This window comes from Cetorhinus maximus, chromosome 3 (assembly GCF_964194155.1).
Source record: "Cetorhinus maximus chromosome 3, sCetMax3.hap1.1, whole genome shotgun sequence".
Taxonomy (NCBI): domain Eukaryota; kingdom Metazoa; phylum Chordata; class Chondrichthyes; order Lamniformes; family Cetorhinidae; genus Cetorhinus; species Cetorhinus maximus.
Window position 1 is genome coordinate 171,266,473 of NC_135881.1, and position 25,090 is coordinate 171,291,562.

A 25,090-nucleotide genomic window follows, 5' to 3' on the forward strand; every position below is an offset into this window, starting at 1 on the left:
TTCGGTGTGTCCTCTGCCTGTGCGATTTTCCAGAGAACCATGGAAAGCTTACTATAAAGACTCCCCCGAGTTATAGTGTACCTGAATGACATCTTAATCACAGGATCCACAGAAGCAGAGCATGTGGCAAACCTGGAAGAGGTTCTGAAGAGGTTTTTAGAGGCTGGCTTTCATTTAAAAAAAAGAAAAGTGCACCTTCCAAGCAAAGGAAGTTGTGTATGTGGGTCATCAAGTGGATGTCCAAAGGTTGCATCCATTAGAGGAGAAAGTCAGGGCAATCAACAAAATGTCCTCTCCTATTAAGGAACTCAAGCCTTTTCTTGGGCATGGTGAACTATTACAGTCGATTTTTGCCTTTGCCAATCTATCTGCAGTGTTAGCCCCTTTGCATTTATTATTGAAGAAGAATCACAGATGGTTCTGGAAGGCTCAGCAAGAGGAAGCCTTCACTAGAGTTAAGAAGCTTTTACATTCATCGTGTCTGCTAGTGCACTAAGACCCGCCTAAGGAATTGATACTCACTTGTGATGCATCTCCTTATGCAATAGGAGCAGTGTTGTCACACAAGATGGTGGATGGATCTGAAAGACCGATAGGATATGCAGCCAGAACCCTTTCTGCAGCCGAGAAAGGATACTCACAAATTGATAAAGAGGGCTTGTCTAACGTATTTGGAGTAAAGAAGTTCCATCAATATTTACACGGGCAACACTTCCCCATAGTGTCAGATCACAAACCACTGTTAGGATGGTTTAGTGAAGATAAGGCAATCCCACTGATAGCTTCCGCTAGAATTCAAAGATTGGCTTTAATTTTGTCGGTATACGAGTACATTTTTATGCACCGTCCGGGTGTGCATATAATAAATGCTGATGCCCTCAGTCTTCTCCCTTTGCCTGATAGTATTACACATGTACCAGTACCTCAAGAGGTAGTACTTGCATTAAATTTCCTGGACTCCTCACCAGTCTGCGCGAGACAGATAAAGAATTGGATGAATTGGGATCCAATTTTAGCAAAAGTCCACGAACAAGTGTTACAAGGATGGTCAAATGCACAAGTTCCTGAAGAGTTGAAACCATTCTTTGTACGTAGATCAGAATTGAGTTGTCAAGATGTTATCTTATTATGGGGAGCAAGAGTTATTCTTTTGCAAGGAAGAGAACCATTGTTGGAAGAACTTAATGGTGCGCTTCCTGGTATTTCAAAAATGAAGATGCTCACACAAAGTTATATCTGGTGGTCAGGTATATACAGTGATACAGAAAAAATGGTGAAACACTGTCTCCAATGCCAGCAACAGCAGAAGTTGTCCGTTTCAGCTCCACTGCATCCGTGGGAGTGGCCTGGTTGACCCTTGGTTCGACTACATACAGGCTATGTCGGTCCATTTCTAGGTACCACGTTTCTCCTGATTATCGACGGACATTCCAAATGGATGACGTGTTTGAAGTGAGATCACTTATTTCATCTGCAACCATTGAAAAACTGTGCCAGAGTTTGTGTTCATGGTTTACCTGAAGTTATTGTGTCAGACAATGGTACGGCTTTCACTAGCACTGAATTCCAAAGATTTGTGAACCTAAATGGGATTAAACACTCAGAACAGCACCGTGCCATCCCTCGTTTAATGGCATGGCAGAAAGAGCAGTACAAACCTTTAAAACAGGCATGAAGAAACTATCAGAGGGAGCATTAGAAACATGAATTTCAAGGTTCCTGTTCAGCTATTGCACAACTCCTCATGTGACCACTGGTTTAACACCTTCAGAATTGTTGATAAAGCGCCGACTTCATATGAGATTGAGTCTAGTATTCCCTAATTTAGAGGGGAAGGTGCAGAGAAACCAGGGGAGTCAGAAAGTAAATCATAATGTTCACAGTAAAGGTCAAGAATTAACTGTGCAAGTGACGGTTTTTGACCGAAATTTTGCAACTGGACCAAGATGGGTCCCTAGTACAATTGTCTCTGAAACAGGACTGTTAGCAGGTAGAAGCGGAAAACAGGATTGTCAGGAAACATGGATCATCTCAGAAGTCAAGGAAACCCTCCAACAACCAATTAATCCACCTGTAATCAAAATGGAAACTTCAACACCTAAGGTGTCCATTGACAAAAAATAAACATACCTGATGTCTCTGCTAAAGTAAATAATTCTGAACTGCCGTCGTCTAGGGATGTCCCTGAAGCTGCAGTTCCTGTGCAAGTCGATCCAATGGAAGAACCTCCAGTTGTAGAGTTGCGTCGCTCTACCTGAATCCGAAAACATCCTCAAAGACTAAATTTATAATGGCATGAACTGTATATAATTGTATATAATGTAGTTTAAGATGTTTTTTAAATAAGAGGGTAAAACAAAAGTAAAGAGGGAGGAATGTAATGATTGTAAGTTAAACGATTTCTTACTGTGATGGGAATCATGTGACTGTATGGACAAATCAGCCCTAAGTGCAGAGAATCTTGGGGGCGGAGATTTTTTAGCCTTGTTCTGGGAACAAGCATGTAACCTCATCCGAAGTCTGTTAATAAAGTTCACTGTTTCTTACAAGAAACCTGTCCTGTACTCTCCAAGTTTATTACAGCAGTCATCTCTGATACAAAGCTGGTGTTGTTCTTAATGCAGAGAAAGTTAAGGGGAGATTTAATGGAGGTGTTAAACATTATGAGGTGCTTAGGTATTGTCGCTAGATAAAAAGAAAAGACTTAAATTTATATAATGCTTTCACAATTTTAGGACATCCCAAAGAGCTTTATAGCCAATTAAGTGCTTTTTTTTGAAGTGGTAATTCAGGAAACACAGCAGTCATTTGGCACACAGCAAACCCCCACAAGCAGCAATATGATAATAACCAGATAATCTGTTTTTGTAATGTTGGCAAAGGGATAAATATTGGTCTGGGATAGCTCATCCACGCTTCTTTGAAATAGTGCGCTGGAATCTTTTAAAGTCACCTGAGAGGGCAGATGGGGCCTCGGTTTAACATCTCATCCAGAAGACAGAACCTCCAACAATGCAGCTGTCTCTCAGTATTGCACTGAAGCCTAGATTTTTCTGTTCAGTTCTCTAGAGTGGGACGTGAACCCACAGCCTTGCAACTCAGAGGCAAGAGTGTCACTATCAGAGCCACAACTGGTAGGGAGAAATTTCTTCCACTGCAGAAGGGTTGTTAAACCCAGAGGACACAGATTTAAGACAACAGGCATAAGAACAAGAGGGGAAATGAGGAGAATTCTTTTTATGCACCAAGATGTTGTGAATTCGAATACACTACTTGAAAGGGTTGTGGAAGCAGATTCAATTGTAATTTTCACGAGGGGTTTGGATATTTACGTGAAGGGAGAAAGTTGCAGGGCTATGGGAAAGAGCCGGGGAGTGTGACTAATTGGATAATGCTTACAACGATCTGATGTATGAGCTGTGTTATATAATTCCAGGAGCTGGATTTTAGGCTTGTGATGCACTGGAAGCATGGGTGGGAGGCTCCAGTCATACAGGAAAATCCAGAAGTCAATGCAGTGCACCTCTCAGCGGGGTTAACATCTGATTTCTGGGTTTCCCAACAAATTAACCTGAGTGGCTATGCTGACAACTTGCATGATGCTACCGACTTCAACTTTATCCATTACTGACACCCAACCTTATTGTTATGCAATGTCATGTCCCTAGCTCACAGTCAACCTGAACAAATACTCTCCAAATATTGAACACACACCAATACTCTCACTCATGGGTATCTTCTTTCCCTTCTTACAGAGAAGAGAGCACTGAACACGAGGGGCAGGCAGAGAACCAGAGGTGGCATTCAGCCATCTCACAGCTAACAAGCGCAGAGGAGTAAGTGCTGGAAATCAGCAGAGTCTCTGTGTGGCTGGCATGGGGAGATGGCCCCCCACCTTCCCCCCCCAACCCGCCAGCCCAGCTACCTGATTACAGAATTAAATATTAGACAGCCACATGGCATAAGACCATAAGACCATAAGACATAGGAGCAGAAATTAGGCCATTCGGCCCATCCAGTCTGCTCCGCCATTCAATCATGGCTGATAAGTTTCTCAACCCCATTCTCCCGCCTTCTCCCCGTAACCTTTGATCCCCTTACCAGTCAAGAACCTATCTATCTCGGTCTTAAATACACTCAATGACCTGGCCTCCACAGCCTTCTGCGGCAATGAATTCCATAGATTCACCACTCTCTGGCTAAAGAAATTTCTCCTCATCTCTGTTCTAAAAGGTCTCCCCTTTACTCTGAGGCTATGCCCTCGGGTCCTAGTCTTTCCTACTAATGGAATTATCTTCCCCACATCCACTCTATCCAGGCCTTTCAGTATTCTGTAAGTTTCAATCAGATCCCCCCCCAACCTTCTAAACTCCATCGAGTATAGACCTAGAGTCCTCAAACGTTCCTCATATGTTAAGCCTTTCATTCCTGGGATCGTTCTCGTGAACCTCCTCTGGACCCTCTCCAGGGCCAGCACATCCTTTCTGAGATACGGGGCCCAAAATTGCTCACAATATTCTAAATGTGGTCTGTCTGACCAGAGCCTTATAAAGCCTCAGCAGCACATCCCTGCTTTTATATTCTAGTCCTCTCGAAATAAATGCCAACATTGCATTTGCCTTCCTAACTACCGACTCAACCTACAAGTTAAACTTAAGAGAATCCTGGACTAGGACTCCCAAGTCCCTTTGCACTCCAGATTTCTGAATTCTCTCCCCATTTAGAAAATAGTCTATGCCTCTATTCTTCCTACCAAAGTGCATGACCTCACACTTGCCCACGTTGTATTCCATCTGCCACTTCTTTGCCCATTCTCCTAACCTGTCTAAATCCTTCTGCAGCCTCCCCGCCTCCTCAATACTACCTGTCCCTCCACCTAGCTTTGTATCATCTGCAAGACACACAGACATGTTGATTTGATGTCAAGAGCAAGTGAAATATAATCATGTACATAGTGATACTTAAATCATTCTTATCTTGACATAATCCTTCATGTGACCACCGGAGGATTATGCTAACCCTCAGAGGAGGTCACTCCCTCTGAGCATGCATCTTGACAGGATTCAGGCTGACCATGCACCAGCTCAGATACGGACACTTCTGTGGGACCTGTAGATAGTTGGGTTTTCACCTTTCACACAGCACAAGTAAGCAAGACCAGGTGGTGAAGACAGGGACATTTGTGGAGAGGCTGCAGGACACGCCAAGGTCTGCTCAGCTGGGTGCAGATGCTGCACACCAGGGACCCTTAATGAACAGGATAATTCAGGAGCAGCAGCAGAGTGTGTCTGATCCGCTGGCAGGCATTCCAGCTGCACTGTGCAGTCTTGCAGTGATACTGGAAGAGTCTGTCTCAAACATAGTGCTGCAGGCCTTTGTATTTGTCCAAGGAAAGAGAGGCCACCTGCATGGATCATCAAACATGGCAATCAAATGAGTGCATGCAGGCCCTGAGCAATGGCTTACACACTATGAACTCCACTTTAACTGGAATGACTGATACCCTAGCCTTGGCTGTTCATCACCCCACTGATCTGCAGCAAAGTCTTCCCCAGCTTGCTGGCATTTAAATATGGCTGGGCCATGTGATTGATGATGGTGAAAGGGGACATTGACATGAGGTCCTGGCTGAAAATGCCTACACTTCTCCCATATTGCCACCCGCCCACCTCCAGTCAGCACCCCACATGTTGCATTTTGTCTGATAATTGAGTCTGGCCCCTTCACAGGTGCAGCTGGAGAAACCTTTGCTGGCACCTCAGAAGCTCCCAAAACTCAGAGGGTGTTGACCAAGAGCATCTTAGCAGTCAGCTCAGGGATCTGAGCTGCCTGCATTTACCTCTGATGAAGCTATAGCGGTTACATCATGTAGACATGCTAAGAAAAGGAGGAATAAAGATTTGTGCAAGGGTATGCACAATGGTGTTATATATTGCTTGAATGTTAATTTTCTGATCTATATCAGCCACATTTTAAGTGGCAAACCTTTTTCTCCGACAAGCCAGCCAGTAACTCTGTTTCAAGGTTCAAAGAGATCAAGGATTGTCACAGGCTAAAAGCATCGTGGTAATTACTGGGGAGTCCTGGGCAAACCTGAATGAACATCTTTCTGTGGTTGCACACCAGCTGTATGTTGCTGGAGTGGAAGTTGGCGTGGTTGATGAATACTTCTGGGTGATCCACAGGTGCCTTAATTGCACATGTGTGTAGCCAATGATGCCCTGCGCCTGGAGGAAGACAGTCAGGGACACAAAGCAGAGCGCCCACTCATTTTGACCAGTGTCGTTTCAGTGAAGTTCACATAATTGCCGCCCCTGGTAAACAGACTATCAGTCACTGCCTAATGCATTTGTGTGCTGCTGGCTGTGAGATCTTGCAAATGTCTCTGACAGATCCCTCTAAGGATCCAGAGGTAAAGAAGTTGAGGACAGTTTTAACTTTGGCAGCTTTTGGTAAAGTCCGCTTTACCATATAATACAATTCGACCAACTGGCCAACAAGTCCATTTTACAGCAGGCTGCAAATGTCTGGCAGCACCTAGTGCGCCACCCTGAGCCTCCTGAGGCACTGATATTCTGACATGTTAAGGAAGCTTATCCTCTGCCTGTAGACCCTATGTTTTGGGTATGCCCTCCTGCGAGCTGCATCATCTGCTGCTCCCCTCTCTCCTGTAGAGCTGTAGGTCTCTAAGGAGCAGATTGTTGCAAGTGTGGGCTCTTCTGCTCCTGCTGCTGCCAGTGTTACTGGTGATCTTGGTCCTGATCTGAGGCTTGAAATAACAGAGTGTAAGTGGCTACCATTCTAGATCAGAGTTACAAAGTGCAGACTAGACCTCGAAACCTCCGAATGACAGATGAAACCTCTGAAGTGTGTAAAGTCACCTCCAAAGTAACCTTTCCACAGAAGTACCCTGAACAAGCCCTTTCACACAAGCAGGTAAGAAAGAAGCTGTAAGTATTGTGCTTTTTTGTCATTTTTCCCTGACATGGCTTCAGCCCCTCAATTAGTTTTGTCTTTTCATTTTGCATTCACAGGCAAGCTCTAGGAGGCTAGAAAACCCATGGACCCAAAGTTAAACCTTTGCTAATATTGTTCTAATTGAACAATTAAAATATTAAAATTGACAACCCATCTCCCTGACAGAGGGTTGCGTGTATGCAGCTCCAACACACAGGAGTTAAGTGTGGAAGTTGGTGGGTTAGAGCCTGTTTCCTGATCTGTTCACATTTTTCCTGGATTTCACCCGCTACCAACACCAAAATGTACCACTCATCCATGTTAAAGTCCCGCTGTAATCCTATGATTATCGGATTATTCTTCAAAAGCCAAAGTTCAAAAAAAAACTGTCCATATGTGACTTTCACCATGGGAGGGTATATTATTGATGGATATAGAGTTCATTAGATCAGTGTATCAGTAAGACGACATCTGTAGGTGTTTTACATTTGATAATTAACATGCTGGAACATTAAATTTTAGTAATATATTCTTGGCTGGAGTCATTTGTTTTAATTCATTCATGGGATATGGGCATCGTTGATAAGGCTAGCACTTATTGCCCTTCTTTTAATTGCTCTGGAGCCTTTGCTGTCCAGTAATATTACTGCTGAGATTGTCGGAGCAAACCAGGGAGGGGCCAAACTATAATTGCTGCAGAGTCTGGCTGGGCAAACAAATTGACCAATGGTTGTATAATGTCAGTGATACAAGTACCAAAAGGGCTGGGGGTATAACAGGGATCTCCTAAGGGGAGGAAGTCAGTTGTAACTGACTAAAATAACACATTTTGTAAGTTAATATCCTCTTTTCTGGTTCGGAGGTTTACTCTAGACATCAACAACTCAGGACTCCAAAATTTTGTTTGCGCACAACACGTTTATTAGTACTCGAAAAAAAAAGTTCTTACATTCAATAAGACTTATTGACACGTGCCTAAGTGAGCAAGGTGGCTTGTCCGAGAGTCGGAACGGTGGGAGTGATCAGTTCTCTCCTTCCGATCTCCAAGTAGTTGTTCAGACTACTTCATCCTGGGCTAGCTAGCTATTATCTCGGGGCACAATTTCTTATACCCCGCTCAGTGCTCACTACCCATACGATCGGCTCCGGATAGGCCAAACCTGCCTTCTTGAGGCTCAGCGATTGGCCAGTTGTCTCTTCGCAGCCTCATCAAGTTTTTGAGCATCTTACATAGCTAGTTCTGTTCCCCAGCCCTCACACGATTAACGAGACAATAATCTCATCTCTGCCAACTCCTTGGTTTCCAAGCAATCAGTCCATATGGCACGTTCGTTACAAATTTAACAATAACTTTAACCTTATCAATTTAATATTTAATCTTATCTAGAGCACCATCTTGCAGGTTTTCATTCGTTCACTTCCTTTGACAATAGCACAGTTACACCACATTAATCACGTTACAGGCTTGGAATCAGGATAGCCAGACTTTAGGAGTTAAAGATCACTTAACCTTCGATTACTGCAAACAAAGTCATGCCTTAAAAGTTAATAGGATCAATTGAACTTCACATTACAGATTCAGAATGCTCCACTCCCCCACTTCCCTCTTCTTCAGACACTTGTTTTTTTGTCTCAGTTATTTGTTATTTATGTACATCACTTCCCCCTTCACCAGATATCATACTGTTCAGGGGGGCAGGGAGAAGGGAGGGATCGCTTAGAGTGCAGCAGATAATTGGATACATTGAGGACTAGGCTGTTTCATAAACATGATCATCTGCTTTTCAAAGGACCAGGGTAATAGTTGTCTGTTCCATTTACTGCCTTGTCACTGTTTGTAGCTGATTGTACTTAGTCATTGAAAATACCAATTGCCATGAATTGATTGTCTGTCGAAATTGTATTACTATAATAGATAAATCTCATTAGATACATGGAATCACTCTATGTGCTAGAAATAATGTATATGCAAAGTATACACAAAAGTATCACAATTTTGTGCTTTGATCCTAACGTATAATGTGATCATTTCCCCTCCTCTCCAGAAATGACTTGTGTATGCATGGTCTCATCCGTCTCTATTTCTGTAACCTCCTCCAACCTTATAGTCCTCTGAGATCTTTGTATTTCTCCAACACTGGCCTCTGGAACATTGCCAGTTTTAATCACTCCACCATTAGTGACCATGCCTTCATTGCCTTGGCCTTCATCTCTGTAATTCAATGCAGAACCCTCTCCACCCTTGTAGCTCTCTCGTCTCTTTTAAGATGTTCCTTAAAACCAACCCCTTACCTGTCCTAATATCTCATTATGTGGTTTCGTGTCAAATTTTGTTTGACAACTTTCTGTGAAATGCCCTCGTATAGTTTACCACAATAAAGGCATTATAGTTATACAACTTGTCGTTTTTGTTATCACATAGACTTAGTATTTTTATTGCGCTGTTTAAGGGCTTGTTGGCTATCAAGGAAATAAACAATCAAACTTACTTAAACCTGACAGACCTTAGTTTGAGAGCCAGCATTATAGCTTTTTGTGGGAAGAGACAATTTAATCTGACGCAGACAAAACTAGAATATGGGACTATGAAGAGGCTGAAATAAGTGCTCAGAGAGGAGGCAACAAACAGAAATAAAAACAGAAAATGCGGGAAATGCACAATTGGTTAGTTAACATCTTAAAGCATGGGCCCCAGCTATGCCTGTCTCTTTATGGGGTATGTGGAACATTCCTTGTTCCAGTCCTACTCCGGCCCCCTCCCACAACTCTTTCTCCGGTACATCAATGATTACTTCGGTGCTGCTTCATGCTCTCGTCGGGACCTGGAAAAATGTATTAATTTTGCTTCTAATCTCCACCCCTCCATCATTTTCACATGGTCCATCTCTGACACTTCTCTTCCCTTCCTTGACCTCTCTGTCTCAATTTCTGATGATAGACTGTCCACCAATATCCATTACAAGCCTACCGACTCCCACAGCTACCTCGACTACAGCTCCTCACACCCCGCTTCCTGTAAAGACTCCATCCCATTCTCTCAGTTCCTTCACCTCCGTCGCATCTGTTCTGATGACGCTACCTTCAAAAACAGCTCCTCTGACATGTCCTCCTTCTTCCTTAACCGAGGTTTTCCACCCACGGTCGTTGACAGGGCCCTCAACCGTGTCCGGCCCATATCCCGCGCATCCTCCCTCACGCCTTCTCCTCCTTCCCAGAAACATAATAGGGTCCCCCTTGTCCTCACTTATCACCCCACCAGCCTCCGCATTCAAAGGATCATCCTCCGCCATTTCCGCCAACTCCAGCATGATGCCACCACCAAACACATCTTCCCTTCACCCCCCCTGACGGCATTTCGTAGGGATCGTTCCCTCCGGGACACCCTGGTCCACTCCTCCATCACCCCCTACTCCTCAACCCCCACCTATGGCACCTCCCCATGCCCACGCAGAAGATGCAACACCTGCCCCTTCACTTCCTCTCTCCTCACCGTCCAAGGGCCCAAACACTCCTTTCAAGTGAAGCAGCATTTCACTTGCATTTCCCCTAACTTAGTCTACTGCATTCGTTGCTCCCAATGCGGTCTCCTCTACATTGGAGAGACCAAACGCAAACTGGGCGACCGTTTTGCGGAACACCTGCGGTCTGTCCGCAAGAAAGACCCAAACCTCCCTGTCGCTTGCCATTTTAACACTCCACCCTGTTCTCTTGCCCACATGTCTGTCCTTGGCTTGCTGCATTGTTCCAGTGAAGCCCAACGCAAACTGGAGGAACAGTACCTCATCTTCCGACTAGGCACTTTACAGCCTTCCGGGCTGAATATTGAATTCAACAACTTTAGATCTTAAACTCCCCCTCCCCCCATCCCCACCCCGTTTTTCCCCCCCCCCTTTTTTTTCAATAATTTATATAGATTCTTCTTTCCCCACCTATTTCCATTATTTTTAAATCTAAAACTAAAACCTTGTTAGTCTTTTCCACCCCACCTCCACTAGAGCTGTACTTTGAGTATCCTGTCTTCCATTCTTAATTAGCACTTTTCTTAGACAAATATCACCACCTTCAACACCTCTTTGATCCTTTTGTCTGTGACATCTTTTGATTATCTGCTCCTATCACTGCTTGCTTATCTCCACAATCACCACACCCTCAACTTCTCTCTCCCCCCCCCGCTCCCCACCCCACCTTAAACCAGCTTATATTTCACCCCTCTCCTAACTATGCTTCAGTTCTGCCGAAGGGCCGTGAAGGCTCGAAACGTTAACTGATTTATTCTCCACCGATGCTGCCAGACCTGCTGAGTTTTTCCAGGTAATTCTGTTTTTGTTTTGGATTTCCAGCATCCGCAGTAGCTTTTAGCTTTTTGTTTTTATCTTAAAGCATTAGGCTGTCTCAAAGGGAAAGTTGGTTACAGCTCAGGGCAAGAGGGAAATTTATGTTCCTGGCCAAGATGGAGTGGGAGAAATAGCAGGGACAGCTGAACTGATGGCCTCAGCCATAATGACAAAGAAATTGATGAGCTACTCATGCTCACAAGTCATGGTGAGGGTGAAGGTGACATGGGAGAGCAGTTTAAGGAAGTTGTTGGTGACAGAGAAAGTGGGTGGAGTAGTGGATGGTTTTAGCAGAGGAGAGTGAGGTTCAATGATGCTTGATGCAGTCCAGATGGATGGCTAAACATCCCAGTCTGGTTACCTCAGGCTTGTGCTGCCATTAATGTGAAATCCATTCCTTATGTTTGCTGGATGCGACACACGTGCATTGATTAATAAAATAAATTCTATAAAAATATTAACATTGCATGATGAATAAATAAAACATAAAATTGTCAATTAACATCGCTACTGAAATTGACTATACCTTCTGATATTCAGCCTGCTGTTAGCATGGGATAGTTGAGTTTTACCCATTCATACAATACATACATTTAAATTGTGGAACCAAGAAAGATGCCTGGACACTTTCAATTATACATTATAAAGATGCCTGAACACCTCTGTTTATACATTATAAAGTGTCCAAATTAATTTTTATTAAGTCGCGACAGCAATTTAAAGAATAATTGGAACACCCTGTTCCTTTTCTTATACAGACTTGCCAACTCATTCTCACATAGAGGGTTACACCTTCATACCTGAACAGTCAGCCGCCCTTTTTAATATACAATATGCTTATCTGATTACTTGGTTTGTTGGTCATATTTTGAATCAATCATAACAAATGAAAGATTTGTGACAATTTAAAGCTTCTGAGAGCCTGAAGCACCTTTGCATCCTCAATTGGTTACACCTCATGCCTTCAGCACTTGGCTGACTCTTCACCCTTGCAACATGTTCCTTACAGTGCAGTGTGTGTTACAAATATTATGACTATGTACTTGAGCTTACATGACGTGTGCAATATGATCTGCAATATGATATAGGCTGCTAAATTGATTTGATATCAAATTTTACATTCCTTACACACAATGCCTGCCAAGACCCACTATGTGATGTCACCTTGACTGTTTTGGAAAATTAACTGACTTTCCATGAGTTGGTAGATATGTATTCTGTGGCTTGTGATAAGCTATGTTCAAAGTGGTGGAAGAAATGTTCCTGAAAGTATTTGCATAAGTGAGATGGTGAGTGAGGTTTATAAGTAAGAAGGTGAGTGAAGTTTATAATTGAGAAGGTGAGTTATGTTTGTTTTTTGTTTATTCATTCATGGGATGTGGGCTTCGCTGGCTGGGCCAGCATTTATTACACATCCCTAGTTGCCCTTGAGAAGATGGTGGTGAGCTGCCTTCTTGAACTGCTGCAGTCCATGTGCTGTAGGTACACCTGCAGTGCTGTTAGGAAAGGAGCTCCAGGGTTTTGACTCAGTGACAGTGAAGGAATGGCGATATATTTCCAAGTCAGGGTAGTGAATGACTTGGAGGGGAACTTCTAGGTGGTGGTGTTCTCATCTTTCTGCTGTCCTTGTCCTTCTAGATGGTAGTGCGTTTGGAAGGTGCTGTCGAAGGAGCCTTGGTAAACCCACGGGTGAGAAGGTGCTTATCGTTAATTTCTTGAATCATATTAAACTTTTTACTTTGTACCACGTTTGCATGTTGCCTATTCTTGAATGGTGAGCATCAGCCCTGCTTTTAGTTTATTCACTGCTGAGAGTGAAGACAGGGAATTTATTGAGACCAATTTGTGCCTGTGTAACAAGTGGATGGGTGGTTACAGGATTGCTTATGTAAGTGGAGGCAGGAGAGCAATATTATAGTGACTTTGGTCCAGTGTGAGTAACTAACTGAACCTTTGTATAGGTGCATCCCTGGAATTTTGAGCAGCAATTTCAGTGGCTGCTCTGGCGTTAGACACCCCTTTCTTTTCTTCCTCCTCCTTGCTATTGGAGTTGTCATCAGATAATTGGTTTCTTCCTCCTGCACCTCTAGTCTTCACTCCCGCACTGTGCTGCGCAGAACACATTTATCCTGGAGACACCCACTGGTGAGTACTGAAGGACAACTCCGGACCTACTCAGACATCTAAAGCACAACATGAGCATGCAGGTGGCTTGCTAAGTAACGTATCTGGTTGTCTCATGGTTCATGTTGTACCACACCTGATTTTCATCAGTAGGTACCTCAAAAGTTCATCAGCTAGGTATGAAGGGGTATCCTTTATTACCTAGCAGGCATCCTTCAAGGTTGGTCTAGATACGAACATGTCAGGGATCTTAGATGACCACAATATGAAAGCATCATGGCAGCTCCAAGGGAATGTGGCACAGACTTGCATAAGAAATTATTTCAAGCCAGCTGAAAATTGATAGAATGAAATCCGCTATGGATAACAAATACTCCTGGTTGACCTAGGTGTGCACAGATTGCCACATATGTAAAATCAATGGCACCCTGTACTGTGGGAAGCCAGTCAGAGAAGTGCCTGCCTATTCTAGCTATTGTCATCACAGGGAAAGTTTATATACCTCCCAGCCCTGGCAAATAATCCATCCATTACCTGACTTATGCATTTATGTGCAGCCAACTGCAAGACCCTCACTATGACCCCACTAGTGCCTTAGAAGGAGCCAGAGGCAAATACATTGAGAGCACAGCCTTCAATTGCCAATGATTTACATAGTCACTGGTAACACATGGCCACAGGTCTTTTGGGTGAAAGGTCTTCTAGGAGACTGCAGGCATGTGTGACCCCCTGACATGGCAACCTCAGTCTTCGGAAGCACTGCTCCCTTGATATGTCAAAGAAGTTGAGCTTCTGTAGACCTTGTAAGGTGCATAGTGCCTCCTGCAACCTCAAGCACTCTGTTGCTTCCTTCTCTGCTAGTCAGCTGCAGCTCCCACCACAGCACACCCTTACTGCTGATAATCCTTATTCTCTTTCTCTTTATACACCAATCAAGTACAACCTTGGCTACTCATCATGAGCTTGTCATCTGAACAACTGAAAACAATCCAAATGATCTTCTTACTCAAATACTCTCACCAAATCATTGCCCAGAGGAAACGGGGAATATAGCTGTGAGAACTGAACCTTTACTCAGGTATGGCCTCCTGACCTTTAACCATCCCATTAAGGTGCCATTAACCCTGCTTTGATTTCACTGCCAAATGCCCAGCCCCTGGAAACTGCAAGCAACAGCTGTTAATTCCAAGTTGAATTTCCAATTGCAATGTAGAAGCCTGATTTAAATAAGCTAATGATGGACACACCTCTTCACAGTGGGGTAATTGGATGTCTGATATCTGCTGACATTAAAACAGCAATGGGCACATAGGGTTAGGATCATGCATTTGTCTGTTTAAACAATGCAACCCCTGCTTGACTCTCTCCTGTTCATCGTGGGAGAGTAAATATCGAGGCAATTCTTAATGAATCTTGGCAACCTGTGGTAGCTTTAGGGAGTTGAAGAGCATGTTTACTGAATGGTTAGAATTAAGATGCAAAAGAAAACTTCAAGGGCTGGAATTTACCACCATGTCATGGATCTCACCGCTGGGTCCAAATGGGGATCCCAAACTTGCACAGATGAGCAGCGGGCATGGAGGGGATTTTACTGACGGCAGCTAATTAAAAGGCTGCCGTGTACCACCATTCCATTAAGGACAACAGCTGCCCCTTCTGACCTGCTAGTACAATCAAAGGACTGGCTGCTTGGCATCTTCAGTAGCGCCATCGATAGAAGGAGGGAGGAGGAGAGGGCGCCTCCATGTTGAGGTGCCCTTGAAGGGCTGGAAAGAATTTTGTTTAATGTGCTAGCGCCAGACAAGCAGGGCCCGGCAATGAACCCTCCAGTGTTGGTGTCGGAGCTGTGGAACAACCATTGTTACTGGGGATGAGCCCTCCATGGGACATGGACATGGGGTCCCTGGCCCCACAACTCCTTCACCTCCCCCCATCCCCTCTCCCTTCCTCTCCTAACCCCTCCCCCGCTGCTCCAAGAAAGCACTGGGAAGCCATCTTAATGTACCTGGCGATCTCCCCATGAGGCGGGGGAATGTTCTGACGATGGCAAAATGCCTGCAAGGGAATAAAATCAGTGTTAAAAGGCCTATTAATTGCATTAATTAACCTCCCTCTCAGGTTGGCAGGCAGCTGAGCCGCTGCTTGGAGTTCCTGCCTTTTGTGATATCTCATAGTGGTGAGAAGATGTTAGGCTTCTCTTCTGACATCTTCTGGCACCATTTTTGCCAGCCCTCCTGCCTTTGTAGGCCAGCTCTAGAGGGCTGGTAAAATCCTGGCCTGAAGTATTTTTAGACCCATTAGCCATGGGTCTGACACCTTCCAAAGCTGTGCCAAGCTAGCTCTCTCAGTAAATTCAGTTCATAGGTGAGTGTATATGAATGATGCCATTTTTAAAAAAAGTATTACTTTTACTAACAAGCATCATAAATAATAAACACAAGTCATGCGCACATGGAGACTGGATTTTGCACTGAGGGCAGGGTCCCCGTCCCCTGGCATAAAAATTGGGGGCAGGTCTTCCCCTGCTTTGCTGGCTCACCCTGCAGCCATTTAACAGCTATTGGGCTGTTCATTGGCTCTGGTTAAATCTTCCACCTCTACATGGGGAGGAAAGTGCTGCCTCCCAAAGCTGCCAGCCAATCAAATTGCCAGCAACCCTCTGGTCCCAGCATCACCAGTGAGAGTGGTGGCCATTGCTGGGACTGCATTCAGCGATTGTTGATGGATCCCCGATGTGAAGGTAAGTGGCAGGGGGGTGGTATATCGTTGGAGCAAGGCTGGCAGGACCTGGAAAGGGGAGTGAGAGGTTTGGGGCTGGGGTGTAAAGGAGATGTGGGAGTGGGAAGGCCTTGGGTTGGGGGGAGAGCTTGGAAGGACTTCTGAAGCTATGGGGGTTATAGTTTATATCAGTTAGCCCCCGAAAACAGGCATGTGGATTGTGATGTGCAACCACCCTGCGCCCATTCAGTAGAATGCAGCCAGTGTTAACCAGGCTGATGATTATTATTATTTATAATTAATAATCTAGGTCCACACCTTCTTTCTCCAGTGCGTACAAGTTAGGATTCCCAGGCTTAACAGTCACTGTCCTGTTAGAATCTCCTGTCATCTCCCATCAATGGAAAATAATGTTTTGTCAGACCAATGTGTACAAGCTAAATCAGATTGATGAGTTATCAAAGTTTATTAAAGAATAGTATACAGAAGTAAAGAGACACAGACAGATACTAACAATCACACTTTCAAAACATAACCAGAATTTACTTTTTACTCAGGGGAGGTGATGGCACAGTGGTATTGTTGCTGGACTATGAATCTCTGGATTAGTAGTGGAATGCTGGTGTAATTTAAATTCAATAAAAGTCTGGAATTTAAATTCTAATAATTACCATTGTGGTAATCTTTAGGCCCTTTAGGAAGGAAATCTGCTGTCTATACCTGGTCCTACCTGTGACTTCAGACCCACAGCAATGAGGTTGACTCTTAAATGTCCTCTGATAGCAAGCCACTCAGTTGTGTCAAACTGTTACAAACCCTCAAAAAAGGAATGAAACTAGACAGACCGGCCGGCATCGACCTTGGCACCGGAAACGACAATGGCAAACTCAGCCCTGTCAACCCTGCAAAGTCCTCTGGGGACTAGTACCAAAACTGTCTCACAGACTAGTCAAGCAACAGCTTGACATAGTCATCCTCATGAAAACATACCTTACAAATAATGTCCCAGACACCACCATCACCATCCCTGGGTATGTCCTGTCCCACCGGCAGGACAGACTCAGCAGAGGTGGCGGCACAGTTACCCTAGGAGTCCTCAACATGGACCCCAGACCCTATGAAGTTTCATAACATCAGATCAAACATGGGCAAGGAAACCTGCTGATTACAATGTACCTCCCTCAGCTAATGAATCAGTGCTCCTCCATGTTGAACATCACTTGGAGGAAGCACTGAGGATGGCAAGGGCGCAGAATGTACTCTGGGTGGGGAACCAAGAGTGGTTCAGTAGCACCACTACTGACCGAACTGGCCGAGTCCTAAAGAACATAGCTGCTAGACTGGGTCTGCGGCAGGTGGTGAGGGAACCAACAAGAGGGAAAAACATACTTGACCTCATCCTCACCAACCTGCCTGGCACAGGTGCTTCTGTCCATGACAGTACTGGTAGGATTGACCACCGCACAGTCGTTGTGGAGACGAAGTCCTGCCTTCACATTGAGGATATCCTCCATTGTGTTGTGTGGCCCTACCACCATGCTAAATGGAATAGATTTCAAACAGACCTAGCAACTCAAGACTGGGCATCCATGAGGTGTTGTGGGGCAGCAGCAGCAGCAGAATTGTACTCAAACACAATCTGTAACCTCATGGCCGGGCATATCCCCCACTCTACCATTACCATCAAGCCAGACGATCAACGCTGGTTCATTGAAGAGTGCAGGAGGGCATGCCAGGAGCAGCACCAGCCTTACCTAAAAATGAGGTGTCAACCTGGTGAAGCTACAACACAGGACTACTTGCATGCCAAACAGCATAAGCAGCAAGTGATGGACAGAGCTAAGCAATTGCACAACCAACGGATCAGATCTAAGATCTGCAGTCCTTCCACATCCAGTCATGAATGGTGGTGGACAATTAAACAACTCACTGGAGGAGGAGTCTCCACAAATATCCCCATCCTCAATGATGGCGGAGCCCAGCACATCAGCGCAAAAGATAAGGCTGATGCATTTGCTACAATCCTCAGCCAGAAGTGCCGAATGGATGATCCATCTCGGCCTCCTCCAGAGGTCCCCAGCATCATAGATGTCAGTCTTCAGCCAATTCAACTCGCTGCATGTGATATCAAGAAACGGCTGAAGGCACTGGATATTGCAAAGGCTATGGGCCCTGACAATATTCTGGCAATAGTATTGAAGGCTTGTGCTCTAGAACTTGCTGCGCTGTTCTAGCCAAGCTGTTCCAATACAGCTACAACACTGGCATCTATCTGGCTATGTGGAAAATTGCTCAGGTATGTCCTGCACAAAAAAAGCAGGACAAATCCAACCCAATCAACCTTGAATAAATTCAATGATCCACTCCTTTCTGTGGAAGAGGACTCCACCGATTAACAACTCTCTGAGAGAAAAAAATTCCTCATCTCCATCCTAAAAAGGAGACCTCCTATTTTTTAACTGTGCCCCCTAATCCTAGTCTCCCCTACAATGGGAAATATCCTCCTAGTATCCACCCTGCCAAGCCCCTCATGAGTGCATTAGGGAATTTCAGAACAATGGGCTATGAGTGTGCCAAGGGTGTGTCATGTGCTATTTTCCATACACTCATTTTAGTGGACAGAAGATTTATGGGGAGTATACTGACCTCTGAGCAGCAGTTCCTAGTCTTTGAGGTCTTTTTTATTTGTATGCCTGGGGGCTTCAGCTGACACAGTGTGAATGGTTGTGATGTCACCAGGAATGGATCTCTCAGGGCAAGAGTTCAGTATGTGGGTGAAGGTCTGACTTGGAAAGCCACAGTCACAATTGGAGCTGTTCCTCATGTTCTCTTTTTGGGGCAAGTGGTCACATCCTCCCTGGCTCGTCGTCAAGTGACTGAGGGTTATACAGATTCTCTGGGTTTTAATTACATGTGATGATTCTTCACAGAGCTTCCAATGCAACACCCGCAGAAAGGTAAATAGGAAACTGAAGAACTGATGAAAATCTGTGTGTTTTAAGGCAGCTTTTCCTTAGAAGAGAAACAATTTCTGGTAATTAAAGTGTTATCATTTCCTAACACTTAGGTGGTCCAGGTGTGAATTGAGACTTCTGGGTGGCCTGACCTGACAACAGTTGGGAAACACAATGCCATCTGTGTGATTAAAATGGAACCAGCCTATGAAATATCTCTTGAGCTTCAAAGAGTCTACAGTTGGATTACCTTAACAAGCTCTTAACTAGAGCTTTAAACCAGATGCAGAGTCTGTGGGAGCCATTACAATCTTCCAAAGAAGCTTCAGCACCTACTAAAGCCGACACAATACAAGGATGATATGTCTGTAAAAAATGCGTGTATCATGGGGTAAACCCCTTACATTTGCTACAGATGCACCATCATGACCCCTAATGGCCCATGATGTCCTGCAGAGAATGGATTCAGCATTCAGCTCGAGTGCCCATGCTGCTATGAATCCTGAAATGAAAACCCAAAAGAACCAAGTGTTTCCCTCTTATCTGTGAATATCAGAACTAGTTCCATTATTGGTAACAGCAGATTTGCATTAGAAGAAGAGAGAAGAAGACTGTGTATCTTTCTTTTGAGCTCCTTATACCTTCATTCATTGCACACCAAGACTAAAGGTTATACAAAACCAAGCCTGTCTTGCTGCTAGTCGTGAGTGCTTCTCATATTGTAATACTAAAAAAAAACATTTATCCTTTCGCTTTGCTTTTTTACCATTTTAATCTATCTTTATTTTTTCCACAGCTACTCTAAACCTAATTGAACTTTGATCCTCCTCTTTCAGTTACCATGCTCTAAGAGGATATTGGTGACCATGGACTTCCATTGGATTGGTCTATGATTTTGCTTGGGAAAGTACTGCAGTGGTTTGCTATTGCCTTCTGCAGTAGGGCTGACCAGGAAACTCTCCCGCTTTCACCTCCTTCCACCAGGCATATTGCGAGGACTTACAGGCTGATGAGCAACTTGTTGGCCACGTTACGAACGCACCATCTATGGCCATCACGTCCTGGAGTGGGACTTGAACCCGGAGCTTCTGGCCCAGAGATAGAGACCTTGCCGCTGCGCCACAAGACCCCTGAATTACAATTCACTACCACTAAATATAATATTCTTGGTCTCATTGTGCTAACACAGACTATTACCTCCTTCTGAGGTAAGGAAAATGTTAACTTTATTGGAACCCAACTTACTGAAAGCTACATCTCACCACAAGGTTGTACAAGAGAAAGCAGGATTATGTGACATTGCATCACTTCCTGTGATGATGTATATTATGTCTTACTGACAAATCCACAGAAGAATTAACCTCTTTTACCACACCCACCCCAAGACTCTGACTCTCCTCATGAGACTACACCACCCCCTCGCTCCCAAGCCTCTGAATTAAATTTCTTTTTTATAGGGGCAACCGCTGTGGCGTTTTCACTAGTCTACTGAATAGGGTCTTCTGCTTCTTTGGAGGAAATTGGAGATTTGAGTCCCGTGGGTGATCTCTCAGATTTTTCTGGGCAGAAGGAGAATTGACAGATGACTTTGGTTCAGCAATCAGGCCGTTATCTGGATCTCTCGATGAATGCAGCATCTCTGGTGAGTTTGGTTGTGTAGATGATTGCTTCGACTGAACAGGAGGTTGCTCCTGTGTGGTAATTAGTACACGTGTGTTCTATCACACTGTACCATTTTCTGTTTGAATAAAGTAAGACTTTGGATGTGGTGTCTGTTCAACCACTTGTCCATAATGAACTTGGTCCCAGATACAAACTGGCTCTCCTGGTTTGAGGTTATGGTAGGCTGCATGTTTGTCAGTTTCAACTCTGGCTGGAACGATATTCATCCTCCTCCCCCCTCATCTTGCCCATATTATCAGCTTGTACATACGTCATTAGTGTGTGGGAGAGTAGGAAGTTAGGTTCTCAGTCTTCTTCCCATGAGGAATTCACATGATGCTAAACCATTTTCGAACACAGTTGAATGATAGCTCAGAAGTGCAAAGTCTGAGAGATCATCTGCAGGACTCAAATCTCCAATTTCCTCCAAAGAAGCAGCAGGCCCTTTTGAGTAGACTAGTGAAAAGGCCACAGCGGTTGTCCCTGTAAAAAAGAAATTTAATTCAGAGGCTTGGGAGCGAGGGGGTGGTGCGTACATTGAACGCACTCCTCTTTCACCATTGGCTTGAGGATGAACTGGTAATATGGACAAATCCATATGGTGTTGGTAACTCTTTAAAGCATTCATTGGCAAACTGTGGTCTATTGTCTGAGATTACAAGGTCTGGGGTTCCATGGTCAGAGTTTTACGCTCCCCCACCAGTGGGTTTTTAGGCGGGGGGTAGTGTGAAATTGGAAGGATGGGTTTCCCTCTGGGTTCCCGCCTGCCTTGACCTCACAGCAATTTTATGCTAGGGCGGGCAAGGCCACTTAAGGGCCATTTCCCGCCAAGCTTTAAGTTTTAGGCTGGCTGGAGGATTGACCTTGCATGGGGGAAGTTCAAAAATCAACGGACTTAGATCTCAGGTGGAAATGGAGGGGCGCCTCCAGCAGAAGCCGCCTTCTGAAGTCAGACAGACCCTTAAGCTCTGGTGGCATCTGAACCTCCCTCCCCTCCGGCCCCTCCCCCGAGACCCCGATCACCCCCTTCGCATCCTCCCAGGCCTTCCCTATCCACCCCACCCTGGGACCCCTTGAACTTAACTTGGCCTCCGGTGCCCGGATCTAGTCTCAGCCATCCTCATTCAATTCCTCTTCAGTCCACTGCAGCTCTTGTTGCTGCAGGGACTGGAAAGCTGCTGGCCAGTCAGATTGGCCGACAGCTCTCTAAGGCGGGACTTCCTCCAGTGTGAAGGCGGAAGTCCCACCTGCAGTCGCCTAATGCTCATTCGAGCGTGAAATGGCTGAGGGTCACTCAGAGTCAGTGGGGATATGTTCCCCGCCGACTCTTCGGATGGCAGGAAGCGAGACCCCACCATCCGAAAAAAATTCAGGTCTATGCAAATATCGCCTTCAGTAATGTAATTACTGCTTCAGAAGTGTGACCCTGCAATTGCTTGACTTCTATCAATCTTGAGTGGTAGTCTACTGTGATCAAAAATATTTTATCTGTATGTTTGAAGAGTTCCATCACAAGGCGACCCCATGGTCTTGATGGAAGGGAAGATGGCATCAAAGCTCTCTTGTCTCCTGGTGATGAATAGCATAAGTAATACAGCTTGATATCTTCTCTTCCAATGACTTTGAGAGGCCTGACTACCAAATAGAATATCTTGCTCTGGCTCGACATTTTGTGATGCCCAAATGTCCTTGGTGCAACCATTGCAGTATATCAAATCTCAGAACTCTCAGAATGACCGCCCTCTCGTTATAGATGCGAAAATCATCGACTACATTGAGGTATCCTCTCTGTTCATAGTACTGTCTGAGAATGGGATTGTGGGACATGCATGCTGGCCATCCTTTGATGCAGTGCTCTCTGACCTGACAACATTCTTCATCAGGTTTCTGTGCATTTCTGATTTCATTTACTCACTGACTTATTGCTGATAGAGTTGTGGTTGTTGTCGATGCAAAGGTTTCTACCTCTTCAATGAGGACTACATGGTTTGGTTCAGGTCTTTCCACTCGGATACGGGACAACGCATCTGCTGTATGTTTTCCCAGAACATACTCTGTCTTTGCATCAAACCTCACCACCCTGTCGTGGAGGCATATTTTGCTAAGTCTTTAGAAATTAAGAGTGTCACTAAGAGTTTGTGGTCTGTTTTTATCTTGAAGTGGAGACCAAGAACATAATCTGTAAACTTTTCACAAGCCCATGTAGCAGCTAGTGCTTCTTTCCCTATCACTGCATGTGTCTGTTCAGTCTCTGTTAGTGAACATGATGGATAGGAAACTAGTCTACGTTTTCCATCTATCTGTATCTGAAAGGGTACAGCTCCCAATCCTGTAGAAGATGCATCTGCAGCAATGATGCTGGGTAGTTCTGGATCATAGTGAGCTAAAATATCAGGTGATTTAAGCATTTTTTTGATTTTCTCAAAGATGTCTGCTGTGCTTCCTCCCAGCACCATGTATTGTCTTGACATATCAGCTGATGTAGTAACTCATTGACGACTGCTAGATTGGGCAAAAACTTTTCAACTTAGTTTACCATACCCATGAACCTCTGGAGCTCAGTCACATTCTGAGTTGCTGAACACTCCTTGATTGCCCCTGTCTTCTATGGATCAACTCTGACACTGGATGCTTCCACAGTATACCCAAAGAACTTGACAGTCGGCTGTGAGAATTCACATTTGTTGTTGAGTGTAAGTCCTGCCCTCTATAGCCATTGTAGCACACTCGCACTCTAGTGTCATGTTCTGCCTGAGTGGATCCATGGATCAGGACTTCATCCAAATGACATACCCAGTCCTTCTAGAATAATTGACATTTTCCTCTGGAAGATTTTTGGCACTGATGTGATGCCGAAGGGTTATCTGTTGAAGCTAAACCTCCCAAATGGTGTAATGAATGTCATAAGCAACTAAGATTCTTCATTGAGGGGTAGTTGCCAGAAACCACTATTTGTATCTAGCTACATGAAGATGCTCTTTTCCAATTTAGCTAAGCTCTCATACATAGATGGCATAGGATGAACTTCACATTCAATTGTCCAACTGTGTATGATCTACACAAATTCTGATAGGATTTTGGCACTGGGATCATCCCTGAGCACCAGCTTGTTGCTTCTGTCACAGGTGAAATAACCCCTTGTTTCAGCGTAGAGTCAATTCCCTTCTTTACATTTGGCAAGAGTGGATGAGGAACTTTCCTGGTTGTAAACAGAACACAGTGGCTTCATTTCAGGACATACAATATGCTGTCTTCAGCTTTTCGAGTCCTGTGGACAGCTGTGAAAATCCAGCTCTGAAGTTTTTAGGCTGATCTTCTTGGCTTTCCAGTTCCTCTACTCTAAAAATCAGATACAAGTCGGCATAGGCTTTCCTGCTTAAGAATGAACAACTCTGGAGCAGGATCACATGTAAGGTTTCAGTAATTTTTCTCTCCCTATATTGAAGGATTGCATTAAGATGCCCTATGCCCTTGATTTCTACATCTTCTGGCCCGTATAGTTTTGTTTTGCTTTGATGACTGAAGAGAGCTTTTCTCTAACCATGATTTAGCATCATAAAGAACCAAAACTGCTGCACCTTTGTCTAACCTAAAGTGCATCTTGTTTCCCTCTATTAGGATATCAGCACTCAAGAATGTCCCACTTGTTTCCTGAATCTCTCCAAGGAAAAGCATCTCAATATCATTTATATTTTCTATTTCATGGATCTTGCCACATTTTGAAGACTTCTCATTTTGCTTATTCTGTTATTATGGACTGGAAGGGTGTTAATTTAAATGGTCCTGATTTCTCCTCTTGCCACCTGTCCGTAAACAGAAAGGTGTTTTGATTTGCTCTCCCCTTTATAAGTGGCAGAAAATTTTCCAACCCCTCAGTTTTGGTGTGATCCAATTTTCTAGTAATAACCCCACAGCAAACTCGAGATAGGATGAACTCAAAGGGTTAGTTTATTTGCACACTCAAATGCAGGAGGAGGGTTGCAACATAGCCCCCTGTGCACTAATGCAGTAAAAGAGGGGTCAAGAAAAGAAACATTTACAGGGAAAAGACCATAGAGAAAAGAATTATTGTTTCACATGGGTCCAGAGTCCAGAATCAAAATCCAATGAGATATTCCTTCACAGAGGCTGGCAGGTTGAAACCGATGCTGTATAATTCACTTATCATGTGTAGTCACCTCCACTGGAAGATAGGCATGCAGAATTGAATCAGTGTTGTAGGAGATGGAACAGAAGTTCCAGTAGAAACAGTGTAGATGGGGCCAGGTATTCAATTTGGGCAGAGCCCCTTTTTGGTCAGGCTGCTTGTGGATGGTAAAATAGCAGATTGAGTTTTGCAGC